Below are 16026 nucleotides of genomic sequence, written 5' to 3'. Positions count from 1 at the left end.
CAAGTTTTTCATTGTCACCAAAAATAGTACCACTGATTTTCTTGGAAAATAAATATATTGGGAACTATGAATATTTTCCAATTCTCCACATCAGAAATTTGTTTTTTTAATTTTAGCAAAATTAGAAAATCAATTAATTATTGATGATTTTTACAGCATTTTTAATGCCAGTTTTTATTTACTACATTGCATTCTCACATATTTTGCTGCCTTTTATTTTAATGATGAAGTTTCCAGCAGTGTCTTGCTGAATGTACATTGTCATTAATTCTGTTTATAGCAGATCTTTACTAACAAAGAAAAGACTAAGGATTTAGAATATGTGTGTCTCTTCCCAGGAAAGATGAAAATTCAGACTAGAAGTTCCCAGTGGAACATGCCAAAATTATCTGCAAGAAACGCTGAATTCCCTATTTGATTAATTCCACAGAAATGTCCCTTTTTAGTGAATACAAACACACTGAAAGGATTGCTGAGAGCTTGGAAACAGGAGGAAATAGATCTAAATCCCCTGAAAGATTTAAAAATGCAAATTTTATTCACGTTTACAGTGATCAAGTGTTTATCTCTTAATAGTGAAATACGGTATATACCTTTAACTTTTATCACTTAATATGGAAAATACCATTTTCATTGTTAATATTTCTTTAGTTTTAGATGTATATAATAGCACCATGAAGCACAGCCTCTCAGGACTTAGGAACTCCCAGACTACTTCCATTTTGTGAGGCTTTTAGTATATTATAAAATGAAGAAACACCAAAGGTATCACAAAATCGGTAGAATTTCAAATTTTTATTTTAAACAACACTCTAAATACAACATTATAATACCTGTACCTCATTTGGTGATCAGAAGTCTAAATATCTCAAATCTAAATATCTAAATAAATACTTATTTTATAATATTGATATAGAAATATATATCAGTGAATATAAATACTTGTTTAAATGTAAGTACAAGAAGATCCTCCCCATCCCCATTCTAATCACATAATAGGCCTTGCTCCATAAAGATTCTTAACAAAATTGACCCTATTTTCTCCAGTTTTTTAAAGGAGAAAGTACATCTTATTCCATCTGTTTTTTAAAAGCAAAGTCAGGGAGTTGGGGAGGGTGAGAAGAGTCAGTTCAATATCTCAGAACTATGTAATTTTGCATTTTATAGAACTATACAGTGGGAGTAGGCATTTGGTCCAAGTCAACATGTGTTAAATGTCTACTCTGTAATAGTTGAAGTCCCTGCCCTCAAGAAGTCTGGATTCTCTTAGCTCTTACCTTGGTAATAGTGAATATTATTTGAGATAAGAGAATAAACTGAACGTTTGTGGTCTTATTCTTAGTTGGGGAAAGTACACTAAGAAATTCAATCCTCATTTTCATAAAGTCTATCATTTAACTATGGGTATATGAATACATCTATATAGAGTTTCTTAGAGGTGTTATAACCATAAATATGATACAGATTCCACTAGAACCATATAGAATTCTTAGTAACTAATAGAAAGGGGTGGGGAGCTACAGTAAAGGGAGACCTTTCTAAGAAGATTTGAAGGAAGTTAAACTTTTGCAAGTCTGTTAGGAAGGAAGGAAGGGAAGAAGGATCTTGATTAGCAGCGAAGGAAGGGGAAAAGACAACTGGGAGAATGGCACAGGATTACATCCGAAGTTGGGGAACGGTGAGTCTTGCCAACAGATTTTCACCCGGCTCCATTCAGGATAAAGGAAGACCTTGAAACTATTTAAAGCTTTTCAAAGCTATTTGGACCTTTAATAAAAGCAGTTCTAAGTGGTGTGAGGGCAGGCAAAAGAGGCAAGGGTATGAATTTTTCCAACTGGGTCACATTTTACCACCTTATTCACTCCTAAGCATCATTCTGTACTTTTTTTTTGGCCTTTGTCTCTTTTTTCCCCCTCTTCTTTGTCCCTTACATTAATATTTTTGAATAATCAGAGAATAACTAGTGTCCTCAAGAGCAGACCAAATGGCTAGTTTTTAATCATTTTCTAACAGGTAAAACTGTAGGAAAGGGGATAGGGACTATATGATTCTCATCTCAGGAGCCCCCATCTGAGGGTTAATTTGGCAAAGATATTGAAAAATGTTTGCTTTCAAAGATTTAAAATCCTTGAACAGAGCTGATTTATAATTATGAGTCATAAGAAATCTTAATAGTATCCCAATTGAATAGCATTTAACTTTTCCTGGCATGAACTTAGAAACGTTAGTATCAATATCAATTAGACATTCTTGTCAAACTTTTCAAAAGGATTAGATTATATTTTTGCCAAACTTCTATAAAAATGATTCTGCAATTATGCAACAGTTTAAGCACAGAATTTTTATCATTGCATACTGGAGTTTTGGAAGACTGATTTAGAGGTACACCGATATATCAAAGAACCTATGAAGATAAGATAAATAGCTCAGAAGTCCAATGTCATGAATGCACTTGGCTTTCTTTTTCCAATTATCTCCCTTAGATTTTAGATTTCTACCTAAAAGCATGTGAGTTTATTGGTCCTAACTTCTATAGCTGAGAATGCTGTTTCTTACATGTTATTTTTAAAACCAGGAATAATTTTGTGTCAAGTTATGTTATATGGTGAGTTAATGATTAGAAGTTTAATGCTGTGAGCAATATACTCACTTATATTTTTATTATGCTGAACAGATTCCCAGAAAGTATAGTTGAGAGAATATCAAGCAGGAGAGAGGCAAGGACTTGAGGCTATGCAGGGTATCTTTAATATGCTTTGGTTTGCAAGGCATCACACACCATTCATTCATTCTATAAACAGGTAAATATTTTTTTTTGCACAATAATCTGCTAGAAATTATGAAGGACATTAAAAATAGACGAGACTCAAATCCCATCCTCAGAGAGCTTATAATCTAGTAGGAAAAGTATGGACATTTTATAAATAACTAAACAAAGGTTTGGAAGTGATAAGGAGAAATGAAAGGTTATACTAATTTAGAGCAATGGTTCTAAACACAATGCATGTTAGAATTTTTTAAACTTCCAAAGTGCACTCCTATTCGAAACCAATTAAATTGGGATTGCTGGGGGTAGAGAATGAGAATAAGTATTTTTTAGCTCCCAGAAGGTTCTATGTCCAGTGAATTAAAAACCACCAGTTAAGAGAAGGAGGAAGGAAATTACTTTTAGCTGGGAAAAATTCCGGAACAACTTAGAGAAAATGGCATTTGAATGGATCATGTGGTAGCTATCATGGGTTGGTTCTCCCAGCCCTGGCTCTATCCTCCTCCTAGTTGGAGAGGTCAGGCAGCTAAAGACATCTCCTGGACCCTCTTACAGCTAGTGTTGAGGATGCAAACTTGGCTCTGCTAACTCCGAACAGGTGTGTGTACATTGGAAGGTGGGAGTGATACGTTCCTGCTGCTGTTGCTGCTGGCAGACTGGGTCGTAGAAATGTGAGTGGTTTCTCCCATTCAGAATGCCTGGACTCAGGTTTTCCAGGGTCCAGGGACTTGTTTTCGGGTTGTGAGAGGTAGTCGTGGTAGTGGTATCAGCGGTGGCAGCAGGTTCCTGACCTCTGGATTACAGGGCAGAATGGGTGCTGTGGTGGGCAAAGAGCAGCCTCTACCATCCTTGAAGGAATTGTTAAAAATACTAACAGTGAGTTCTAATGCTCCCGTGTGTTTCCTGAGAGCCATGTACTGTGTTAACTACTTTGTGTAGATTCTCTCTCTTAATCCTCATAACAATCCTGTAGGATGGGTCTATTATTAATATCCCCATTTGACAGATGAAGAAGTTTAGAGAGGCCAAGATAACTTGGCTGATAAAAATGCCAAATCCAGGATTTTATCCTACACCTGTCAGAAACTGAAGCCCAGGATCTGAGCCTGTGTAAACCTTTTCTTTCCTGAAGATGTTGAGGGAGGGCACTTGAGACTGACCAACAGAATTAGGAAAGATGTTTATACTTGAATACATGAGGCCTGCATGGAAAATAGCAAGTAATCTATTTGAAGTGGCTTGCAGGGCATGAGAAGGTACTAATTGGAGGACAAGTTTGGAAAAATAGGCTGGGCAAGATCACCAATGGCCTAAGTTTCAAGCTAGAGATGAACATATGTTGTCTATAGAAGAGATATAACTACTGATGATTGAGAATAGAAGAGTGAAGTGTTTTGAGCTGAGATTTGTGAAAATTAATGGAAATAGTGAGAGAAGGGATTGGAAGGTAGATATACCACAGACAGGAAATCGATAAGGGGTCTACTTTTTAATATTCCATTTAATCAACAAATATTATTATCCCCATGTAAAAAGAGTTGTTTTATGTATTTTGGTGGGAATATGAAGAATTCTTATTGAGGAAATAATGTCCAATCTATTAAAGCTGACAAAATACATGTTACAAATTTAAAAAACAAAACAAAAACTATGACCCTCACCCAGACTAAAAACACACAACCTAGGCACCTCTGGGTAAAATTACTAAAGTCAAAGATAAATAACATCTTAAAAGTAGGTTAAAAATATTACTTCCAGAGTAACAACAAATTGAGAAGTTACCTACTTCTCAACAGAAAAAAATGGAAGGTAGACAATGGAAAGATAAAATGGCTGAAAGAAAATGGGAGCCAACCTAGAAGTCTATACTCGGGTAAAATATCTTTTGTTATAAAAGGTGAAGAAAAGATATTTTCAGACAATCAGAAACTGAATATATTAATAGCACACCCATATTACAGTAAATAACAAATAGTGTTCTTCAAGGAAAAGGACACTGAGCTCAGATTGAAGCTTAAAAATAAAGGGGTGAAAAACAACAAAAATTATAAATATGTAGGTGAATCTGAATAAATATTAACAGAACAACCTTAAAGAATTTGAACACTTAGGCAAAATGGGAAACTTCAAAGATAAATAAAACATTAAAACGGACACAAGAAGAAATATAAAATTTTAGAGAAACTGAATTTGAAATTAAAAGCCTACCTATAAAGTAAAATACAAGGCCACATGGCTTCTCCAGGGGATTTTACCAAGATTTAGGAAGAAATAACACCAATATTAACAAACTATACCAAATAATTAAAAACAAGAAACATGATCCACTTAATTTTGAACCCATTAAAACTTTGATTACCAAAATCTAAAAACATTTTAAGAAAAATTTATAGGCCAATCATACTCATAATAATAAATTTTGCAGTAAATACAAAAAATTTAGCACAGACAATAACTAATTGAATCCAGTGATATATGAAAAAGTTAATATCATGATAAGCTGAGTTTATCCCAGGAATGCAATTTTAGTTTAAAATTAAGAAGAGAATCACTGTATTTTACCATATTTACCAAATAAAAGAGTAAGCCATATACTTAGCAGATGCAGAAGACTGATAATTTTAAAAATTGCTCATTGAAGGATACTATTAATAATGAAAAGCAAGCCACAAAATGACAGACTAATAGATGATATTTGCCACGTATATAACTGACAAAGGATTAAAATGCAGAATATATAAAACATCAGTAAGAATTAAAAATAAACTAATGGAAAAATGGGCAAAAGATATAAGAAAAAAATTTTCCATTTTAAAATGACAGATATTTTAAAGGAAGCTCATTCAACTCAGTATGAAATAATTTTACTCATGGTCAGAAAAAATTAACAAGTCTGACAATATGAAATGTTGGTGAGAATAAGGAGCAACTGGAATTCACACACTGAAATAAGAACGAAAGATGAATGGATAAACCACTCTGAGAAACAATTTTTCATTATATTGTGAAGTTGAATATGTATCCTTCATATGACTCAGTAATTTCTCCCCTAAATGTGTGACTCATAAAATCTTGCAAAGCTCACCTGAAAGAATGATCATGGCAACATAGTTTATAGTAGCCCTAGTAGCAGGAGACTCTGAATGTCTATCAAAGGGAAAATGGATAAATAAGTAGATGTATGGTCATATAACATACTGCTATATGGCAATAAAACAGATGAATTATATAGGTGCCCTCCTTAATACAGATAAACCTCACTACTGAGTGAACTAAGTAAGTTATAAAATAGTAAATACACCATGATTGCATTTCTATAAAGTTAAAAAACAACCAAAATTGATTATTAGGAATTATGATAAATATATGGTAACATGTTATTAAACATAATAAATGTTATTAAAGCTATTTTAAAAAGCATGATGATGATAAACACAAGAATTAGGATGCAATTTAAGATTATCTAACTTCTGGAGTTAGTCAGGGATTAGGAAGTTGCAGAGGGTTTCAAATATGTGGAAAATATTTGATTTCTTAAGCCAAATTATTTTTATACTTTGCATATATTAGAAACATTATTTTCTATATATGTTTTGTTTTTTAATAGTTTAAAAAATGAGTGGGTGATAAATGAGTAGAAGTAGTATTGATATATATATTAAACTGTTCTTTCCTTATGTTTGTCAACAGAGAAGTAATCCAGATGGATGTAGTAATATCCTGAGAATATTTTTGTGTGCTAATGGTGGTCATGGAATTTATTGTCCAAGCAGGGAAGATATGGGGATAATTGGGGCTGATTCAAAGGGTAAATTTCTCAGGGTGACCATTTTGGATACAAAAGAGAGAAGGAGACAAAGTTTTCTCTCTTTCTTTCAATACTCAGTTACCATGAAAGTGTGCAAAGCCAAAACATGGTTCCAATGTGTATGATCTTTGTCTTATTACTTTACAATAAGACACGAGCTGTGTCTTACTATCGTGTCAGAGATTACAAGTTTCAAAAGTAAGAGGGCTTTTACTTTTTATGGTGAAATTGAAACATACTAGGATATAATTTGGGCCTTCTGGTTTCCAATAATGTCTCTATGTTGGTGTGGTTTTGAGAAATTTTATTTACTTGAGGGAGTTGAATTACCATATATCTTATATTCTAAATATCAAATATAAGTTGTTACATTGATTTGATTATAGCTTTCTTTGTTCCATGTGGAGGCAAGGCAGTACTATATAAAATCATCAAATTGATTATGTGTCTTGATAAGAGGATATACAGTAAATGGTATTTAAGATTACTTCTATCTCTACTACATGACTTGTAAATTTTGCTAAATGGGTGAAAATAATGCCACAATCACTACTTTTGCACATATGTAAAAGCGCACTATTCTTCAATTCAAAGTTTGTTGGGTTTTCTGGCTTAATTTTCATCTGGTTATTCAAAGTAGCCTCATTCAGCCTGTATAAATACATTAGTGCTCATCTGAGAGTGCTACATGACTATTTCAATTGCCCATTCAGGTCTTTCATTGATTCTGTAAAGTAGATCTGTTTCTGCTTCTCTTTAGGAAAGAACTTGAAAGAATTGAAATCTAAAGGGCATCAGGAATATTAAAATGCTCTTGGGAAATGTTAGTTCAGAACGCTGACGTCTTTGAAACTTGTGTGATTGATGTACGGAACTTGGGTGAAGATGGAAAGTGGATGAAGAATCTTAATTGGAACTGTACCTAAATGAATTTACCTGTGCTAGTTTTCCCATTTAGGATTTTAATTTGAACTGTTGCTGTGAGGGCAGATAGGGGCTGATGGCCAGTCAAGGGCACTTTGGAAGTCTTACTGAGGAAAGTATATTGCTCTGTGCTCTATAAGGAGTTACAGAAACCATCCTCAGTATGTGGTTATGCAATCCACCTAGTCTGCCAAGGCAGTGGTTTCAATCATTCTCGCCTCTCTCCCTGCCTGTACCCCCTACATGTATTTACTGGGTACCATATCCTATTGATTCCACTTCAGAAGCATTCCTTAAATCTTTGTTTAGGCCCTCCTTGTATCTCTGATGGACCATAGTGGCTTACATCGAACTGAAGATATTATTAAAAGCTTCTCCCTCTACTGAGTAGAACCAAGCACATTTCTACTCTATGAATTTTGCTCTCTAAATAAGCTCAATTTCCCTGGGAGTTCCAGAACATCTTCCACAATACTCAAAAAAAATCTTTCTCAGACTCATGATCATCTCCCTTCCTTGGAGAAAAACCTCCAACAACTCTTCTTTGACTATAAAATAAAGTCCATTACTTAGCATAGAGACCCTTTGCTACTTTGTCTACTTTTCTCACTGTCTCTTCATCCCTTTCCCAACCCTGTACCATCTGATACACACATACTGCACCTATGCTTTAGCCACTTCCCATGACTCCCTATTCTTCAAATATACTATATCTTTTTACACCTTTGAGCCTTCACACGTGACTTTTCTTCTATCTCTAATGACTTTCTTCTTGTCACCCCCCCGCCCCCATTGACCACCTACTTCTCAGTCAAGGTCCAGCTAAAAATCTTTCTCTCTGCAGCTTTCTCAGATTTCTGGACACAAGTCGCTCCCATTAGTTCATACATATATCTCTTTTTCTTTTGCCACATTTGGTAACAGTTATTTTGTACTGTGTGTGTCTCTCTCACTTCTAAGCTCCTCAAGGGTAAGGATGTTGCTTAATTCTGTGTGTCTCAGGTCTGAGCATAGCAGGCCCTCAGAACATGCTTTATGGCTGAAGAAATGAATGAATGGAAAACTTCCTACTTCCCATGAGCTTGGAGTCCAAGACAAGAACTAATGAAAACACATAGGCAAAGAGGATTCTATCAACAGAATAAAAGATAAAGGCTCAAGTATAAAAAAGTTAAGAATTTGCATATGTTCACTTGAGTAGTGAATTAATTCATATCTATTATATCTCTGGCAAATACATCCAAGGACTGAGATAGGATTAGGGAACAGAGGTGAAGATCTAAGGGCCTGTCCATGACAAGGAGAGTCCTTTCACTTTCCCTGAAGAAGACAGCTAGAATGCCCTTTAAATACCAGCTGAGGAAGGTATCAAAGAAACAGCAGAATGTGGTTAATCTGTTGACATTATTAAAGGGTTTCTTTCTAAACTGTGGGCACCAATAGGCTTCCATGAACAGTTTTTGAACTGTATGATCAGATACTTCAGTTCTCTTTTGAAAGATGCACCAGCCGTTCTGCATCCATGAGTATGATTTTCGGAGACAGATCATGTCTTTACCAAGATTGCAAGGTCGTTGTCTTCAGAGATAGGTGATATTAGCTGAAGTATTATTTCACTGAAGTGTTATTTCTGAGTGACTGAAATTGACAATTTGGGTGGACAATTTGGGTGAGATATATGAAAAAATATATCCTCCAAAGTCCGTGTAAACTAGGCCAGACAAAATAAGTATATGTTGTACAGTGGGAAAATTTAGATTCACAGATTTAAAAATATCATGGAGTTGGAATAACTAGTAAAGTTCTACTCTTAGTTTTTTCCTTTGTTTTTTTCCTATTCTGAGGGTGGAGTTGAACAGAGCTGTGTGTACTTCTGTATCTGTTTTCTGCTTATAACCCAAGACATAACATACTGAGAAAAATACTGGGTTGGAAAGCAGAGGCTATAGATCTTTGCACTAGTTGCTTAAGCACGAGCATGGAAACTACTGCTATGGAAACCGTTTAATCTTTCTGGCACTTACTTTCCTTAACTATGAAATGAGAACATTATTAGCTGCTTATGATCCCACCCACAGATCAAGTGAGATTAGAATGGAAAAGTCATGAGTGAGTTGGCTGTAGGTGTACTTGACTTGATGGAAAGTGTGATTGTAAGTGTAGTTCTCATTTTGAAGAAGGAGGCTATTTTCTAGACCTCTCAAACACTACTTTTGAAAACTAAACAATTTTAAAAATAACTAAAGCCATAACTTCAGGCCATCAATCAAAAATAACCTAAAACAAGCATCATAGAATTGTGGTGGAATGCTTGATATTAGTGTCTAGGGACATATTCACAAGCCCAGTTTGTTGGAAGCTGAATGTCTTGTGTAGAGAGGTCAAATGAGAATTCTCCTGAGACCTGATGGCACTGCTCTCCCATGAAACAAAACAGCTGACGAGAGCTTTCCATCTGGTTAATTTGTTCTGTGGATACTAACAAAGGAAAAATGTGCTTTGTGTGATTTTCTTGGAGGGATTATGTTCAGAATCATGTAATTATGGCAGTGATTACAGAAACAGGTACATTGTAGTTCATGGTAATACATAAGTATAACCACATTTTATCAAACATTATATTCTTTACAAAATAAAAAAGTAGGACTCTCAAAAAATATATAGGTTTAATACCACCTTTGATTTTTTTCCTCACTGAGATATAAGAAAAATGTTAAGACATAAAGAATACCACCTTTTAAGGTGCAACTGGATTATCTAGATCTCTGACTATCCAGATACCAACTTCTTGCTTTTAAACCCATCATTAGGCTTGCCTCAATTTTTAACCCAAAGGAACCACTATCATTTCAATAGGTATAAGCTGTCAGTCCTTCTACTCCCTGTAGCCTTGCTATTATTTCTGTAAAAGGTGTTCTGGAAGAGCAAATACAGTTCCTAGGTTGCCTCAGGATCTCCTCAAAGTCTTGGGTTCTCATGTAGTGCTGGGGTTTGGTATATACAATGACTGAACTAAAAGAGGTGATTTATCTAAATGTATTTAGCACAGAGTCAGCACATGGTAGGGACAGGATGTTTCCTGCATGTGAATCCCCCAAATCACCCTCATTTTCTGGAGATGGATTCTCATCTAAATATCACTGCAAATCTATTATAAGTATCAGAGAGTATTCCCTCCACCCATCTCTAAGCTTTTTGAAAAATTCAACAAGTACTCTTTGGAATACTAAATGTAGTAGTTGTGTCAGTTTTTTTGGTTCTGTTTTGTTTTGCTTTGTTTCCTTGGTTTTCCTTTCTATTTGAAGATCACCTTCATCATGCTCATTAACTACTATCAGTATCTGAGCCCTAGTAGCTGTTTTCTCAGCAGTGGGGAGGGAGCTCATTGATTCATCTAGTTAACACTGTTTCTACCTGCTTCCTCTTGCATCTATTGACAAATGTAAGCATATTTAGCAAGAAGTGTGATCTGCCATTGTAGAAACTAAGTCTCCTGTGGAAGGACTGAATCTCTAACACATGCTAGTCATATGAATCACCCCCACAGGGCCAGGTATTTGAGTTCACAAGATCACATGAAAACTTTGCTATGGTCTAGTGGAATGTACTTCATCAGACAGGAAATGCAATATCTTTTGTACCGTTTTTTCCTTCAGTTTTTGAGTTCAGTGTCATGTGTTATAAAGACATTGTGGCTGGATCACTGTAAAACCAAGACAGCTATTTTATTTTCCTGGGTGGTTTTTTTGTTTGTTTGCTTTTTTGGCCGCGTTGGGTCTTCATTGCTGCACACAGGCTTTCTCTAGTTGTGGCAAGCAGGGGCTACTCTTGCTTGTAGTGCACAGGCTTCTCATTGCGGTGGCTTCTCTTGAGGAACGTGGGCTCTAGGTGCATGGGCTTCAGTAGTTGTGGCACGTGGGCTCAGTAGTTGTGGCTTGCAGGCTCTAGAGCACAGGCTCAGTAGTTGTGGCGCACGGGCTTAGTTGCTCCACGGCATGTGGGATCCTCCCAGACCAGGGATTGAACCCGTGTCCCCTGCATTGGCAGGTGGACTCCCAACCACTGCGCCACCAGGGAAGTCCCTTCCTAGGTGTTTTAAAATAAACTCTAATTTCCTTCCAAAATTAGTGATGAGAAAACTCTCACCTTAATTAATTCACCTTAAGAAGATGGCAAACATATTCAATTTACACAGTGCCTGAGAGCAGATTAGGGTAATAACCATGGACCCAGGAATTTAGAGGAGCTGAGCCAAGTGCTCCAATCCCCACAGGTGTCGATGCATCTTGACCCCATGTCATCTTGAAAACCTAAAAGTACGTGCCCCTTAGAACACAGAAGAACCAAGCAAAACATACTTTCCATGATTTTCTTTCCAATAAATCTTTTTATTTATTTATTTATTTATTTATTTATTTATTTATTTATATTTATTTATTTTGCGGTACGCGGGCCTCTCACTGTTGTGGCCTCTCCCACTGCGGAGCACAGGCTCCGGACGCCCAGGCTCAGCGGCCATGGCTCACGGGCCCAGCTGCTCCGCGGCACGTGGGATCCTCCTGGACCGGGGCACGAACCCATGTCCCCTGCATTGGCAGGCGGACTCCCAACCACTGCGCCACCAGGGAAGCCCATCCAATAAATCTTTTTAAATATGAGAAATAAACCATTTCTATTCTGATGAAAGATAGTATTAGAAACTGTCCAATGAAATGAAGAGTGTGCTTTATTTGGAAGGTGGCCAATATAAAATGATAGATGTATTCTTTATCTAATAGAGTCTATAAAGTAGTTTTCTAAATCAAAAAATGGCTTAAAAATGACAACTCCAGTTAAACGAATTGGGAAGAATATTCAGTCGTTTAACTAAGAGCACGAAACGAAATAAGATTTCATAATCAATCACTTAATTCTCTCCTGAGAATAAGACAAGTCTGGCCATATAATATATTGGCTTTCATGTATCCTGGCATTAATGCGTATTATAGATTCTGTTGGTTTATGAACTTCTTCAACTTCATAAAACACAATGATGAAAGAAGAGCTCATTTCTGGGCCTTCCGAAACAGAGTCTGTCAAAAAGTTCTAAAGCTGCAGACATTTTTGAATTTTAGGGTATATGAGTTTGTATTATAAGGTATATATAAAGTATATGAGTTACATTTATGAGTTGTATTATGGTATGTTCAATGAAGGCCCTTTGTGTTTCTCTTAGATAATTCTTATATTCTAACTTGTATTATAAATTTTGGAAGGGGGGTTGTTGTATTCCTTATGACCATAATATAAGCTCACTGAGAGCACCGTATCTTACTCATTTCTATACTCCAAATGGAGCCTGGAAGTGCCCCCACACTTACTGGGTGATCTTTTAAAATGTTGCAGATAAAACTTATGGTAATTTTTAAAGGATTTCTACTTTATTGAAAGTGGTGATGGCTAAAGACCAAGAAAATAAGCTGAAGCACCTCCAGTTTTGAATTTTCTGTTGGGAGGCATCATTATGATTCCCTAGTGACTAAGCATGCTAGGTAAACATTCTTCTCTTGATTTATTGGGACAAGGCACCAGATACTCTCTCTTTTCCTCTGAAGTTGTAAGGCAAGTCAGAGGATAACAAATGTCTTATGTCTTTCAAGTCTACCAGCAGTTTAATAAGTGGATACAGGTGTGGTGTAGGTGTCTCTTTGGAACTTTTTATTCTGTTTTCAACAATAGTAGTCACTGCAGCCTTTAGACTCCTATGAGCCTGTAGCAGGAGCTCTTCCTAGCCCTTCACTGCCCGGGGATGGGGGTGGCAATCCCAGCAGCCTGCCTCTGAGGACTGGCCATAAGGCATAACTGCCCCTTGTCATATGAATACAATTTCCAATCATTCTCAAAATTCTTAACTCTCAGTTGATCATTTTCATGATTTTTGTGGGGACAGGTCATAGTAACAGTTTATAAAACTACTCCATTATCAGCATCCCATTTGGCATTTTGACAGCATCTAAGTACGTATGTGGCAGAAATCATGACATTTATATTCTGCCTTATAAGGTAGAATATTGTAAATCATACCCATAGATGGCGCTTTAGAGCAAATTAGATAATACATATCAAAATACCTTAAAAACAATTATGAGTTATGCAAAAATAAACCTTGCTGAGAATATAGAGGAATTAAAGTAATGGTAGGCAGAAAATTTTAAGACCATATATAATTTGTTACCCTAATAGTGGTGTAACATTTGGTACTGATCAAAACCAAACTTACCTTCTCATTAACCGACATTTAACTTAAAAATACGTAGTCACTCTTGAAGAAACCACAAAAACAGTGATGAAGAGACAGAGAAGGTAGTGAGATTTACTTTCCACTTGTATATAGCCTTTTGTACTCTTTGAATTTTGTACCAAATGGCCTATTTTAAAAATTAAATGAAATCTTAACACAAATCAAAAGGCTAAACTTATTTCCCTTTGAATCACTTGTTCTTGACTATAGAACATAAGAACTAAAAAAGATAGATCAGTTTTAGCTCCTCATTTTACAGGGATAGAAACTAAATTCCAAAGAGGATATTTGTAGAGCTAGTATTTCTTTCTAGAAAAATTAGGAAAAATGGAATATACCTACCAAATTAATTTTTGTAAATACTTAAAAGGAAATACCCACAGTGCTAATCAAAGTGAATTTTAACAAGCTTCTTTTTTTTAGCTTCTTTTTTGGCTGTTTAGAGCGAAACAGCTACTCCCCTCCCATTTTATAAATAGATGCTGACCCAGAGTCTTTAAATGGCTGTCTTTAGATCACACTACTTTCAGTGACCTATTCCTGGTCCAAGCTCTTTAGCATTTCAGACCTTTCAAAATCTGGCATCTGCCTTGGCCTGGTTCTATCAGTTTTAAACCCAACAATACCAAACAGCTCTCTGAACACAGTGAACGGTACTTCTGTAGGTTTCACAAAGAGCTCCTGAGTGCCAAACAGTGCTTGGCAGTGAAGGTAAGACCAGGTCTCTCCCTGTGAAAAGCCTCCACTCTGGCATGGGAGACAGGCTCATAAATAATTACTCCATCAGTCTTACCAGATCAGGGCCCTGGCTCTCCATACTTCAGCACACACTGTGCACTGTAGCCCTAGTTAATCGTCTTTCCCACTCAACAGTAAGCTTCAGGCGGGACAAATGCTGTTACCACCAAACTAACTGGTGTCTAGCATATTATCAGCATGTGCTGGGCACTCACTAAATATTGTGGATGAGAGGGAGTGGGAGGGAGAAAGAAGAGAGGGCAGCTGAAATGCTTGGACATAGGCACAGGGGGCCCTGGAAATTTCAGGAAATTTCTAGAAAATGTCAGATAACACTTCTAGAGCTGTAGCTTGAAGATGGAATAAAAGCTAATCTCTAAGAAAAGGTGGGGAAGAGCAGTGGGGAATCCACACAGTTGTGGATGTGGGGAAGCAGCACACTGGGAGTGTGGACCAGGCAGAGAGCATTGCTAGACCTGCTTGAGGGACCACACCTGGAGGGTGGCATTTCATCCATACCTGGAAAGGCAAAAGGTCACTTACAAAATGAGATACTTTTACATGTCAGAGCTTTAAAAACTCAACTATACATTGCTATGAATATATATTTGCCCACTCTTCTCTTCTTGGCCACCTGAAGACCATACCCTTAAACACAGGTCTGGGATGTATGCTGTCAACTAGAAATCTCTCTTGCTTGGCAGTTTAACAGTTTACATTGATGACTTAAATTTATACTAAACTAAAATTATACTTACATATATACAAAAAGCAGGAATAGTTTTTTGAATTAAAAATCATATAAGAGAGCCTCTCATTTCCCTCAGGTTTCTATACTGGTCATTTAAAGGAATTTCTCTCTTTTGAAAGTGTTGGGGGTAAAATGTTGGTCCCTTAGCTCACTGATTCTGTTCTACCTGGGGAGCGACTTAATTGAGAAGCAACTGGGTACAGGGGTCTGCTCAAGTGCCACTCACTTCCCTTCCCCTCCTTCCAGTGGGATTTGCCAGTGCACAGGCCTAAACTCTGCCCTCCTTCCTGGAGAGAGCCCACTATAGCTGCCCGGCCCCATGAGGGGGCACTGGGTTAGAGTTCTCTACCCCACTGCAAATAAGTTTAATTCAGGATGGGAGGGGCAGTCTCAGGGAAAAGCTTTGTTTTCCAACCCAGCCTTAACAATAGTAACATTGATAATAAATGGATTCATGTATGACACTTCTATTTCACAATTGTCTTAGAACTCTGAAAGAAGAGGCTCATGATTAAGTGGGACTTTCAAATCCACACATATATTACAATAAAGGTGGCTTTATTCCTAAGTCCTTTTGCTGTACTGCATGCGTATATGTATGTGGCAGGAGGGAAGAAAAGAGAGGATAATATATATACCAGTTTTTATTAACCAGGATGGTAAATTAGGATTCTCTAATTATGCTAGGTTTGTAGTTTAAAACTTAACAGAAACAAAATGAAGAAATGAATAGCATTATTTCTAAGTTCTTGGCTCAG

The sequence above is a fragment of the Hyperoodon ampullatus genome (assembly GCF_949752795.1).
Source record: "Hyperoodon ampullatus genome assembly, chromosome: 12".
Classification (NCBI taxonomy): Eukaryota; Metazoa; Chordata; class Mammalia; order Artiodactyla; family Ziphiidae; genus Hyperoodon; species Hyperoodon ampullatus.
Note: the sequence above shows the minus strand (reverse complement) of the source record.